At 42.0% G+C, this 13,337-nt stretch overlaps 1 pseudogene; it reads left to right on the forward strand.

The window, feature by feature from the left end:
• Positions 1-3,840: 3,840 nt before the first annotated feature.
• Positions 3,841-12,473, forward strand: LOC123990388 (annotated as a pseudogene).
• The last annotated feature ends 864 nt before the right edge of the window (positions 12,474-13,337 follow it).

The raw sequence follows: 13,337 nt of genomic DNA on the forward strand, positions 1-13,337 counted from the left end.
AGAATGGGAGCCCACATTTCTTGGGAGCGGCCGCCATGGTGGCATTGTGATATCCTCAAAGCGGGCGATGAAGGTGTTTAGCTTGTCCGGGAGCAAGACACCGATGTCCGTGACATGGCTGGTTTTCCCTTTGTAATCAGTGATTGTCTGTCGACCCTGCCACATACATCTTGTGTCTGAGCCATTGAATTTCGAATCCACTTTGTCTCTGTACTGACGTTTTCCCTGTTTGATTGGTTTACTGAGGGAATGACTACACTGTTTGTACTCAACCATATTCCCAGTCACCTTGCCTTCACAGTCTACTGCTATACTGCTAACCTTGATAGAAAAGCAACACATAAAGGCCAATAACTTGTAAATAATGTTCTCCATTGTTGTTCTGTAAGCTTGATTATGCTGTGTATTGTTAGCCTATCAGCCTTGTTGGCTCTTGTAATACATGTTCAACTCTGCAAAATGTGCCTTTGCTGACCTTGATCGATAATCATGACAATGTAGCTTGTAAATAATCTTCTCTCTGTTATTATTCTTTTAAACTAGGTAATAGGCCCTTACTGTATACTGAAAATCTTGATAGATAAGAAGCACATATCAGACTACAACTTGTAAATCATTATCTCCATTGCTGTTCAGAAAGTGTGATTATGCTGTGTCTTAATAGCCTGGTTAATATGCATTACATTTAACTTGTAAATAAATTAGTTTTCATTTTGATTAAAACGTTTGATATTTGTGTATCCTTTTCGTTGTTGAGTGTGTATTGATTTCAGGACCATGGATAGCACCATGTAATTTAAAGCTGTGTTGCTGGATATGACACAGTCCCCCTCCAAAACGACACATATTTGGTTAGTAAAGACCCTACTGAGTATTTCCCACCTCACTTTAGCTGAGACAGGTAGAAAAACTTTATCTCTAAAGTACCAACAAGTATCCCATATACTGTGTATTGCATTGCAGTGCTTTTAGTGGATGGAGTAAGGAGTCACAAGTACTCTGTATTAAACTCGTTGCCCAGAACAAGAGACCCATTTCATTTTTGCAGACTATATTGAGTATTTTAAAATTATTTTAAAAAATGTATTTCTTTAAATATAGCCTACACAACAGCTTTAAACATAGCAGTATTTGTGTAAACTGGTATAAATAATATAAGAAAAAAAAGAAAATACGTCAAATTATCAATTTATTTTTTCGAAGGTGGTTACAATGCGCAGAAAAAACGTTCGATATTTGCATGTCTTTGCAGGGGGCTGTTATTTTTAATTTTTTAAATCCATGATCGTGCTCCAGCATAATATCCTGCTGCTAGGAGAACGGTAATTCAGCCAAAACCCACTGAATGGGTTGTTACTAGTTGACAGTTACAAAGTCCTAATTATGGCTAAACCCCGCCGAATTCTACAATTTATCTTGTTAAAAACTGATTTTAAACTTTAAACTCTAACTACACGGTTAGCCTATATTGTATATCATACAAATTCATGAAAACACACCCAAAGAAATCGTATTAATTTAAGGTTAGGTTTGGGCATAAGGTTAGCAGTGTGGTTAAGATGAGGGATACGTTTAACATCGGATTTTAAGAAGCTACATTGTAGAATAGTAGACATAATTATGACTGTGGTAACTAGGGACGACCAAAAATAAATGACATCATCATTCCGCGCTAAAAACTATAATCATTTGTTGTGTTTCCTGAGTCGTTTGTCAACCAAAATGTCTTGCCTCATGAAGACTGGATACATGTGTCTAATTATTTGACGTTTCAAGATAGTTTTGTTCAACTATTTCAAGTGTTTCGAAGTAACAAGTAGCCTTTTGCTTCATGGACGAGTTTTTTTTTTGCTTCATACACGGGCATGTTTGTTTCTTGCCAAGTTTGAAACTCGTAGACACATCGAAAGGAATGTAATTATAAAAGTCATTGTCTTTCATCAAGTAACAATAAGATGATAGTTAAATAGTTAACGATAGTCATCTCTGTTGCAAAGTTGAAAGCCAAGAGGGAAGGAAAGACACAGGAAATTTGCAAAAGTATATAGTGACAGTTAACGACTTTGTAAAGAGTAAGGTAGGCTGTGATGAAACGGAAGATGGCTGTAGTTTGAGATTTGTGAAGAAGAAAAGTCATGCATAAGGAGAAAAGAAAGATAAAAAAGACAAAGTAAGAATCGCTATGAAGGCTAACGTTACAAGGCTCTCAACGCATCCACTGGTGACAGTGGGGAAGTTGCAACCCCATCTGATAAACAACAAAGGTGAATGGAAAATTGAAGAAAGGATGAGCCAGCAGCTCAACAGTCCAAGTCAACTCCTGTTGAGACTGCAGTTGAGAGAAAGCTGAGAAAACTGGACCTAAGAAACCTTCTAAGAAAGCACAGCAAAGAAACAGACTTGAGGAATCAAGAAAAAAAGCAATTTTGGAAGCAAATGATGTCGAGGACCGAGAAATTATGAGATTGGAGGGATCTCTTGGGTATAACAAGAGGGGAAACAATTTGCTGATGATGGACTTGATTACATTTTGGGTGTACTGGAAGTTGGGTCGGCAGCTTCAGGGATGATGTATGACAATGATGACATGGACATTGCCAAAAATAAATTCAGGAAATTGGAAGACAGTGAATCTGAAATGTCCGGCAAGGAGGAGGAAGAACAAGGACAAGACTCTGAAGAGGAGGGCAGCGAACTAGACAGTGACGAAGATCTGGATGCCAATGCGGCAGAAGGCAAGTATGTGGAGGAAGATGAGATTGATGAGGACTGAGAAGGAATGGATGAGAGTGTTGGAGCAGGTTCGGAAGAAGAAAATTAAGAGGAAGAGGAATGAGTTGAGACTCAAAGCTTGCAGGGCCTAAGGCAGAAACTGTAAGTTGCCCAAATAGAATATAATTTGTGAATTTCAGCAAAAAATGTATGTTTTGTATTCATGGACACAGATTAAGCCTAGTAGTCCTGGACTAAAAAGAAAGCTCAATGGAGAATCTCCACTGAAAATACTTTTTTTGTCCAGCATCAGGCTTAAATCTGTGTCCCGGAAACCGGACATAAATGTATAGACTGAGAATTAAACACTATTCTGTGTGTATATTGGTAGTCCTGTCAGCAGGCAAATATGTGCCTCCTCACATTACGGGACACCGGGGATGATAAGCGCAAAGCTGAGCTAGAGAGACTGAAGTGACAAGTCAAAGGACTTGTGAACCGGTAAGGTCGTTCAAATTTGATTTAAAGTGTAGGAAGCATGAATTTTTACTAACCAATGTAACAACACAGTGTGGTCAAAGACCGAACTTAGTTGTAGTCACAATCTGGTTACCTGTAAGTACGAACATAGTCATTTTTTTGTGTTATTACATATTTATGAACTTATTTCCAGATATCTTTGAAAACTATCCACAACCACAATGCACGATTTCTCCATTTCATATGTAGGATCTACTCTGTTTTAGTATGCTAGCTCAAGCATGTAATTATATTCCAGACCAAGTGTTAGCGGTGGTGAGCTACAATCCACCAATCACAGGAAGTGTGATGTAAACAAGAAGCAGATGGGGCACCTGCTGCCATGCAGAATGCTCTTCATGGACCTTGTGGCTGTGTTATCTAGCCAGGGCCCGTAAGCGTGGCACGCTCGAAAGAAAGAGAAAATCATATCAGCTCTGATTTTGTAGTACCATATCTATTCTCCGTTTTGTTTTGTAAACTTTTCGGCATGTTCTCTGTGAAATAGGCTACAGCAGTTTTGTAACTTTTTCCACCTTGGCTTAGTGCTAGCACGCTAGCTGACAGACACAAGTATGGGTAACTGCAGCTCAATATGGCAACCGGAGTATGGATGAGTGGGTGTGTCGAAAGGAGTGGGTGTATGGAAAGCAAATCAGCTAATTGGGCAGGTTTCTTGCCACTCAAGAACGTTTTGCGTGGCTGATTGGGGTGCAGGGTCGATAAACTGGCGACCAGTGCAATGGTGTTGTATTGGCCTGCCTGCCGACTTGAAATACATCTTACTGGCTATCAAGGTCATGTCGCTGCTGTAGCTAAAGTGGCAATTTTTTAAAATGCGTATACTAATGCAAATCCATATGTGACATGTGGTTATGTTTATGCTACCTACTCTTTAAAAAATGTGAGGGGAGTGAGCTAAAAAACTGAGTTGGACCCCCTTTAAAAAAAAAATACTATCCAACCTTAGTTCAACACCTAGTGACCTCACCAAGCGATTTTTTTTGTTGTTGTTGCCTTTTGGTATAATTGTTTTGGAATGACAGTCACAGACACCAGGGTTTGAGTCTCAACGTAGTTAATTACTCCCCTAATTAACTACGTTGGTGTCAGGTGCTGGATAGCACCACATGTGGGCCCTATGGGCCCTGGTCAAAAATAGGGCACTAATATAGGGAATAAGGTGACATTTGGGATGCAGACATAAAGTAAGGTAGCTAGTTACAGTCAACTAAGAATTACGATTGAATCCTAATGGATATGTAGCAGGTGTAGTTGTCTAGAACTCTGTTCTCCCTTGGTGACCTTTAGTTTACCTTTAGTTCACCCCTGTATGCTCCTCTGATAAGGGCACAGAAAGAAGAAAACAGTATTTTGTAACAACACAGTCTGTGTGAGAAAAGGAGTAACCATTAACCTGTGAATGATCATTAGCTTGCGGTTTGTTTGATTTACGTGCTCAGTGGTGACTTGTCACCAGTTCCTTTATAAGCTACCCCCCCTCCCCCTCCCCCTCTGTTTGATTAATGGGAAAGTGGCAGTTCACACCTTGGCCTTCTATTAGCATTGTCTCTTTCAGTCAGGTTTACTCCCCACCCTTCAGTAAATGACCACACTCAATCAAACTTGAAACACACACGTTCACATACCCTCCAGCAATTCAAGGTTCCAATGACTTGTTTTATTTTCTGTTCTTTGACACAATGTAACATTTTGCAGGTGGGGGCTAATTTCCTGGAGAGAGTGGTGTGGAAGTTTGACGGAAGAGCCCGGTGGCCATGGTGGCACATCTCTACAACTTCCAGGTGGTGCACACCCTCCTCACCTTTGACATCCTGAAGATGCTGGTTGGGGCTTTCACCGAAAAAGGACATTGAGCTGGTTCTGTTCATGCTGAAAAATGTAGGCTTCGCCCTGCGGAAGGATGATGCCCTGGCTCTGAAAGAGCTCATCTCTGGGGGCCCAGCGCAAAGGCAGCGGTGTGGGCACCAAGTTTCAGGATGAAAACAGGGTACGGTCTGTCACAGCTACCACACAACACAGCTCTCAACATCACCCTCTGTCTATACTCTGAAATGCACCTTATTGGTGGTAATGCTTTCGAACATGGTCGTGTAACATTTTGCTCATTTAGCAGCTCTTATCCAGAGCAACTCGCAATTAGCATTCCTTAGCAGTCAAAAATGAATAACAAGCCAACTCTCTTCTGAATATCATCTCTGTCTTTAGGTGCGCTTCAGCTGCAGACCATGCTGGCTCTGAAGAACAACGATATGAGGAAGGTCCCAGTCCATGACCCAGAGCCTGTTGAGTGACTGCAAAAGCTACAGAGAACTCTGGTGGGATATGGATCTGATGAACTTAATACTTACTAACAAACTGTCATATCATAACCTCAAAACCATTCTTTGCTCAGCCATGAAATATTCATCCATTGTTGATGTTTCAACCTCAAGAATATATCACTTGCACATTTTAGCAAAAACCACCAGGGGGCGCTATAATCTCACATAGCAGTTTATGTTTAAGCAATAAGGTACGGGTGTGAGGTAAATGGCCAATATTCCACTGCTAAAGGCTGTTCTTATGCACGACGCAATGCTGAGTGCCTAGATACAGCCCTTAGCCGTGGTATATTGGCCATATACCACAAACCCATGAGGTGCCTTATTGCTATTATAAACTGGTTACCAATGTAATTAGAGCAGTAAAAATAAAGGTTTTGTCATACCTGTGGTATACGGTCTGATATACCACGGCTGTCAGCCAACCTGCATTCAGGGATTGAACCACCCAGTTTATAATATATGTTTTAGCACCCAGATGAGGGGAGTGTGAAGGAGTAAGGTGAGGTTGCCTCTAGACGCTGATCTAGGGACAGTTTAGCATATACCTAACATACATTTAAGGTTGGGATTGGGGGAAGGGGAAGCTGTGCCTAGATCTGTAATTAGGTGAAACTTCACCCCAGATCCACCAGAGTTCAGGGGCCAGTGATGTGATGCTGAGGGTCTCTTTGGAGAACCTCTTGGCTGCAGAGCAGGTGGGCCGCTGGTGGATCGTGGGCTCATCGTGGAGCAGAGCACCCATGATAGGTGACCAGGGCAACATGACATCAAAACAGACAACTGCAGAAGGAAAGGTACTAGAACCATAAAATATCTTGGGCCATATACTTCCGGTGTCTCAGAATAGTTGTGCTGATTCAAACCATATAATCTTATTTAGACAGGTGGGGGACCTGATCCTAGATTAGCACTCAGAGATGCTTGATACATATGGCCCCTGTTGTTCCACCAAATCATTACTGCAGCTCTTTCATATGAACATTTGAGAAGTGACGTGCGTTGAGGTCGGTGGCTGGCTAGGCACTGGCTATTACCAAAGCCTGATTTACTGACAAATAAACCTTGATGCTCCAACAACCAGTGACATAGGCTATTAACTGAAATGAACAAACAATTTTCACCAAATGTAAAAACCATTGTAGGCAAGATACAAAATGGCACACTGCTCAACTCAGCTCGGCCATAGACCGGTGTAGCATCCACAGTTACATTTCATCCAAATAGTTTGCAACGCAAACTCCCTAGCCTTTCACAATGGATTTACAATTCTTCCAATGCACCGCGATTGCAATGCGCAAATGCATGCACGCACACAATAATATTATTATGTGAAATATTATTACACACGTGATGAATACGGTTCTGAAGGAAATCCCATATCAACAATTGAAATGACTGATAAATGTTTCTTCAATACAAAATTCTAGCTTGATAAATGAAATGCATCAAAGGGGTGTTGTCTATTCTCATGTTCATTGAACAGTAGCCTAAACCGCAAATTGCAAAGGAAAATGCATTTACTTGTGATTTTAGTCCATTCATCTGTCCTTTAGGGTAAACCTCTCAGTGACAGTGCTGTAGGGCCAAGGCTGACAAAAGGATCAAACATGGCATTTATTTTAACACTGATATTGTCCAAAATGTTGTGAAACATTCCTGTGTCTGTCAGGCCAAGTGTGGTGCATTCGATCGGATGATTTTCTGTCCCTTCCTCTGATGAAGGTTAGGCAGCTCAGCTGTTGGTCTCCCTCTGAATTATACCAAGTTTAGTTTGAGGTGCATTTAAGGCATGGCCCCGGGAAGATGTTTTGCGGTGGGGGTGCTGAAATTGTTTGTCTAACGGATTTTGCTCCGCTCCGCTCGTACAGGAGTAATAAAGGCCTAGTGGCACTATTTTGGTGGGGGGAAGAAATGCTCCCAAAACTCTTGAAAAAATATATATTATTTTTAATTGTGATTTGTTAGGGGGTGCTGCAGGACCCTCAGCACCACTACTTCCCACCGCTATGAGTGATGAAGTTCCATTTACCCAGGTTGTTTTTGCTAGCTAGCTTCATTCAGTTAAAGGGATGAGAGCACCAAATTATGTAGATATGCCCAAATGTGCAGAGCTTACCACACAACATGTTTAGGCAATACGCATGTGCAAAATATGAAATCATCTCAATGCAACAAATGCTTTCTGCCCATATAAGACATGTCAATGTCCTGGAAAGTTGACTGTTACTTACAACTGTCATGTCATCACATTAGCGCACGTTAGCTCAACCATCCCAGTATAGGGACACCCATCAGGAAAAAAACATAAAATATCCATAAAATAATGACAATAATTTTTTTTTTTTTTTCTCATAACAGCATTTTTAAATGATTATTATACTTTTTTTATGCACTACCTACCCTGACTGTATATCACTACATTTCGGCTGAACTAGACAACATTTTCAATGTGTTTTACTGATCATAATGCCATTTTTCCTTCACCTGTCTACTCAGTTCAGCTTAAACATCTTAGACCTGGCCTGGAAACGGAGAATGAACAGACATAAGGAGAAATATCTTTTGCGTCATACTGACCGGCGAGGATTACCTGGATGCCTTTTGAGAAGCTGATACGGTGTGTTTGGTGTCCCTACCCTTCTGCACTGCTGAAATGCTCTCATACCAAAGCTAGACGTTGCCGCAAGTTTCAGTATGTGACACTACATTATTTTATGTGTACAGGATGGGCCTAACAGTGAAACGTGTTTTTATAAGCCCAGTCATTGCGCAACAATGCTAATTTAATCGTAAAAAAAAAAATTGATGGCCACGATTAAATAGAGAAGGATCCCAGCTTTCTATTGCGGCTATTTCTCAACTCGTATTGAAGCGTTCCTCCATTTGCCATTCAAGTGCATAGGCAAGGGTAGGCAGGCTATCAGCACGTCACCTTCCACTTTGCAATCTGAGCCGGAGGCAGTAGGCTTATACATTTTGAAAACATATAGCCTTACTTAATTGTTTGAAACCTGAACATTTTACCTCATATTAGCCCCACGGGGAAGGGGTGGTATGGGGTGGAAGGGGTGGTATGGAGAGGGTTTCTCTGGTCACCAGGAGGGTGGATGTGGGGTTGGGGGAATAGGATGGGAGATTGGGGGTGGAGGATCACTTATTTTTGTTTCTTTTCCTTGTATATTGTACCTGTAACCGCCCCCCAATTAAGATTTTATTGAAAAATGGCCCTTCCTACCGCCTATATAGGTCCTGGATGGCAGGAAGCTTGACCCCAGTGATGTACTGGGCCGTTTGCACTACCCTCTGTAGCGCCTTACGGTCAGATGCCGAGCAGTTGCCATACCAGGTGGTGATGCAACCGGTCAGGATGCTCTCAATGGTGCAGCTGGCCCATGCCAAATCTTTTCAGTCTCCCGAGGGGTAAAAGGTTTTGTCGTGCCCTCTTCAAGACTGTCTTGGTATGTTTGGACCATGATAGTTCGTTGGTGATGTGGACACCAAGGAACTTGAAACTCTCGACCCGCTCCACTACAGCCTCGTCAATGTTAATGGAAGCCTGTTCGGCCTGCCTTTTCCTGTAGTCCACGATCATCTCCTTTGTCTTGCTCACATTGAGGGAGAGGTTGTTGTCCTGGCACCACACATCCAGTTCTCTGACCTCCTCCCTATAGGCCGTCTCATCGTTGTCGGTGATCAGGCCTACCACTGTTGTGTCGTCAGCAAACTTAATGATGGTGTTGGAGTCATGTTTGGCCACGCAGTCGTGGGTGAACAGGGAATACAGGAGGGGACTAAGTACAAACCCCTGAGGGGCCCCCAGTGTTGAGGATCAGCGTGGCAGACGTGTTGTTGCCTCTCTTACCACCTGGGGGTGGCCCGTCAAGAAATTCAGGATCCAGTTGCAGAGGGAGGTGTTTAGTCCCAGAATCCTTAGCTTAGTGCTGAGCTTTGTGGGCACTATGGTGTTGAACGCTGCGCTGTAGTCGATGAACAGCATTCTCACATAGGTGTTCCTTTTGTCCAGGTGAGAAAGGGCGGTGTGGAGTGCGATTGAGATTGCATCATCTGTGGATCTGTCAGGGCGGTATGCGAATTGGAATGGGTAGGGTGTCTGGGAGGATGCTGTTGATGTGAGACATGACCAGCCTTTCAAAGCACTTCATGGCTACCGACGTGAGTTCCAATGACAGAATGTCAGCCAAAAAAAGCTTTGTGTGCAGCTTACAGTTAACTCTTCAATGTTTCTGCGTCAGGCCTCTGTCTGGGGCGGAAGGCCACTTCGACAGTTCCATGCTTAGATTCATAATGACGTCTGAGATTTAAATGATTTGCAAGCAGTGACATTTTCATTGCAAATAAGACACACTGGCTTGGCATTGGGAAAATATAGTAAGATGAACGCATAACGCTCTGCCCATTCTTCCCTGAAATGGACAGAGATATGCGTTCATCTTACCATATCCTCGATGTTTATGATCCACCTTTCTTTTGATACTTTTTGAGAGCAGCATTTTCTCTTGCAATGAAGCTAATTGTTCTGAACGAATGTTGACGTTAAGAAGAGTAGTGTAGCCTAAAGTAGGCTACGTAGACCTGGTTTTCCTACCAATCAACGCAAAGAGAAAGAGATCAAAAATAATAATTGAATAGAGACAATGGTCATTTTATGAGCACAATCACAATCAATTTATCAATTTATTATGTGATAATCAGATGTGTTCAATTGTGTTAAATTTGTAATGTAGCCCAATTAGTTGTGGTAATATTATATGCTAATTAAGTTCTGGCCCGCCGACTATTAGCTCAGAAAAATAATTGTTGACGAACCCTGGTTTAGAATACATTTTATCAGGGTCAGATTCCTCCTCCTTTCACCTAGTCATGAAACATCTTTGGCCAGAGTCCTTTGGCTCTCCTATAAAACTGCACCGTTTAGGGTTGACCGTGTGAAAAGTCTGGTATCAATATCTGCCATTGTGTTGTGTCTCGTCAGGATTTAGGGAATTCCCAAACTAGGAATGCTGTGGGAGGGCTTGAAGCTGTTCATCAGTCACTTCCTACTGAAGAATGCCCAGCCCCAGGGACCAGCTGAGCAAACAGGTCTTCTGTCAGAGCAAGCCGAGGTCGCCCCCGAGGCCAAAGAAACCAAACTCAAACTGTAAAACACACACAGACACGTTCGGACTCTGGGAGAATGCCAGGAGAACAAAAGCAACCTGTTTGGAGAAAATGGTCTTTATTCCAAAGAACAAACCTATCAATTTAATTTCAAGACAGAAGCAATGCTGTTTTGTTATGGGGTTTTTAAACTGTGATTTTGGATGTTGCCCCAAGGTCAATGGAAATGGCTCCTCTGGGAGGTCTTAGTCATCATATAAGTCATCTTTTTTTTAAATGAATTGCAGTATTGACAATGACAGAGATGGTTTCTATGACATTATAAATATCAACGTTTAAGTAGAGGCTTCATCAAGTGGCAATGATAATGGCCATGCCGTTGTGGACAATTCTATTTCCAGTGTAGTTAACACTGATGCATCAAGTTGAATTCATTGTCATAATGGAAATGGCCTTTTGTCTATATCTGTACAGAATGCCAAGTTATTCTGTTTTTGCCATGTAGCAATGGTATGCAGTCTACTAAAATGCATGTTTCAGATGAATAGACGATTAATAATGTGAACATTTGAGATGTGCATAAAGGGGAAATAATAAACATTTGCATACTGAATTCATCTGATTTGATGGATCTTGATACATGTGAGTGTGTTTCCTGTAATGTTATGTCTCTGGAATTCGTGAAAACGTATTTGTATAATGTCAAACTGAGCTCACTTTCCGGGCGGACGCAATGGTCATATGAAATCATCCTCTCTGGCGGCAGTGTGAAACAGTGTCTCAAAGTTCATACAGAATGTACATGACCGTCATCACCGCTGCATATGACATTTGGATTCAACTTATGTAGTCCTGACCTTGTCTACTCATGTTCTGTATTATGTCACGTTTTGTGTGGACCTGAGGAAGAGTAGCTGCTGCTTTCGCAGCTGCTAATTGGGATCCTAATAAAGTACCAGTTGTGTGTGGTCATACTGATGTTTTCATTTTACCAAAGCAGTCTATTGAAGTTTTACATTTGAATCCCTAGTTGATAAATCAGCTTCCTCTCAATTGCATGGCATTGTGTACTCACTATATTAAATTATAAGTTGTATAAGTCTTCATCTTTTACTTTGTGTACGACCCTAGCTATGAATTGCGTTTGAGGAGGAGGTTGTTGACTGAGTACAAAATGAATAGCTTTGGCTATGCCACTGGCATCTGATTGTCCATAGCTAACTTTATACGTCACTTTCTAATCTGTTGTCAGCGTCATTAGCATCGCTCTGTGACATTGTTGACCTCTTCCCATGAGCAAGCCTCCATGTTTACGACCTTGTATCAGCAGTGCCAAATGAATCACTATTCAATCTTTTCAAGTTTTTACCCTTGAATGTATCAACAGTGTAAAAGAGACCCAACATCATGTTCATTGACATTCTGTGTAGGCTAACACATCTGAATGAAATGACACTGGGTTTTTATTCAAATCAAGCTTTATTGGTCACATACACATGGTTAGCAGATGTTAATGTGAGTGTAGTGAAATGCTTGTGCTTCTAGTTCCGACAGTGCAGTAGTATCTAACAAGTAATTTAACAATTCCCCTATAACTACCTAATACACAATTCTAAAGGGAGGAATAAGAATGTATACATATAAATATATGGATGAGCGGCATAGGCATGGTGCAATAGATGGTTTAATGTATAGTATATACGTATGATATGAGTAATGTAAGATATGTTAACATTACTAAAGTGACATTGTTTAAAGTGACTAGTGATTCATTTATTAAAGTGACCAGTGATATGAGTCTCTATGTAGGCAGCAGCCTCTCTGTGTTGGTGATTGCTGTTTAACAGTCTGATGGCCTTGAGATAGAAGCTGTTTTTCAGTCCCAGCTTTGATGCACCTGTACTTACCTCACTTTCTGGATGGTAGCGGTGTGAACAGACAGTGGCTCTGGTGGTTGTTGTCCTTGATGATCTTTTTGGCCTTCCTGTGACATCGGGTGCTGAAGGTGTCTTGGAGGGCAGGTAGTGATGCGTTGTGCAGATCGCAACACCCTCTGGAGAGCCTTGCGGTTGAGGGTGGTGCAGTTGCCGTACCAGGCAGCGATACAGCCTGACAGGATGCTCTCGATTGTGCATCTGTAAAAGTTTGTCAGGGTTTTAGGTGAAAAGCCAAATTTCTTCAGCCTCCCGTGTTTGAAGAGGAGCTGTTGCGTCTTCTTCACCACATTGTCTGTGTGGGTGTACCATTTCAGTTTTTGTGATGTGTATGCCGAGGAACTTAAAACTTTTCACCTTCTCCACTACCGTCCCTTCGATGTGGATATGGGAGTGCTCCCTCTGCTGTTTTCTGAAGGCCATTATCATCTCCTTTGTTTTGTTGACGTTGAGTGACACCACACTTCGAGTGCCCTCACCTCCTCCCTGTAGGTTGTCTCGTCATTGTTGGTAAACAAGCCCACTACTGTTGTGTCATCCAAACTTGATGATTGAGTTGGAGGTGTGCATGGCAACGCAGTCATGGGTGAACAGGGAGTACAGGATGGGGCTGAGCACCCACCCTTCTGGGGCCCCAGCATTGAGGGCCAGCGAAGTGGAGATGTTGTTTCCTATCTTCACCAACTGGGGGCAGCCCGTCAGAAAG

Source organism: Oncorhynchus gorbuscha, linkage group LG12 (assembly GCF_021184085.1).
Source record: "Oncorhynchus gorbuscha isolate QuinsamMale2020 ecotype Even-year linkage group LG12, OgorEven_v1.0, whole genome shotgun sequence".
NCBI classification, from domain to species: Eukaryota; Metazoa; Chordata; class Actinopteri; order Salmoniformes; family Salmonidae; genus Oncorhynchus; species Oncorhynchus gorbuscha.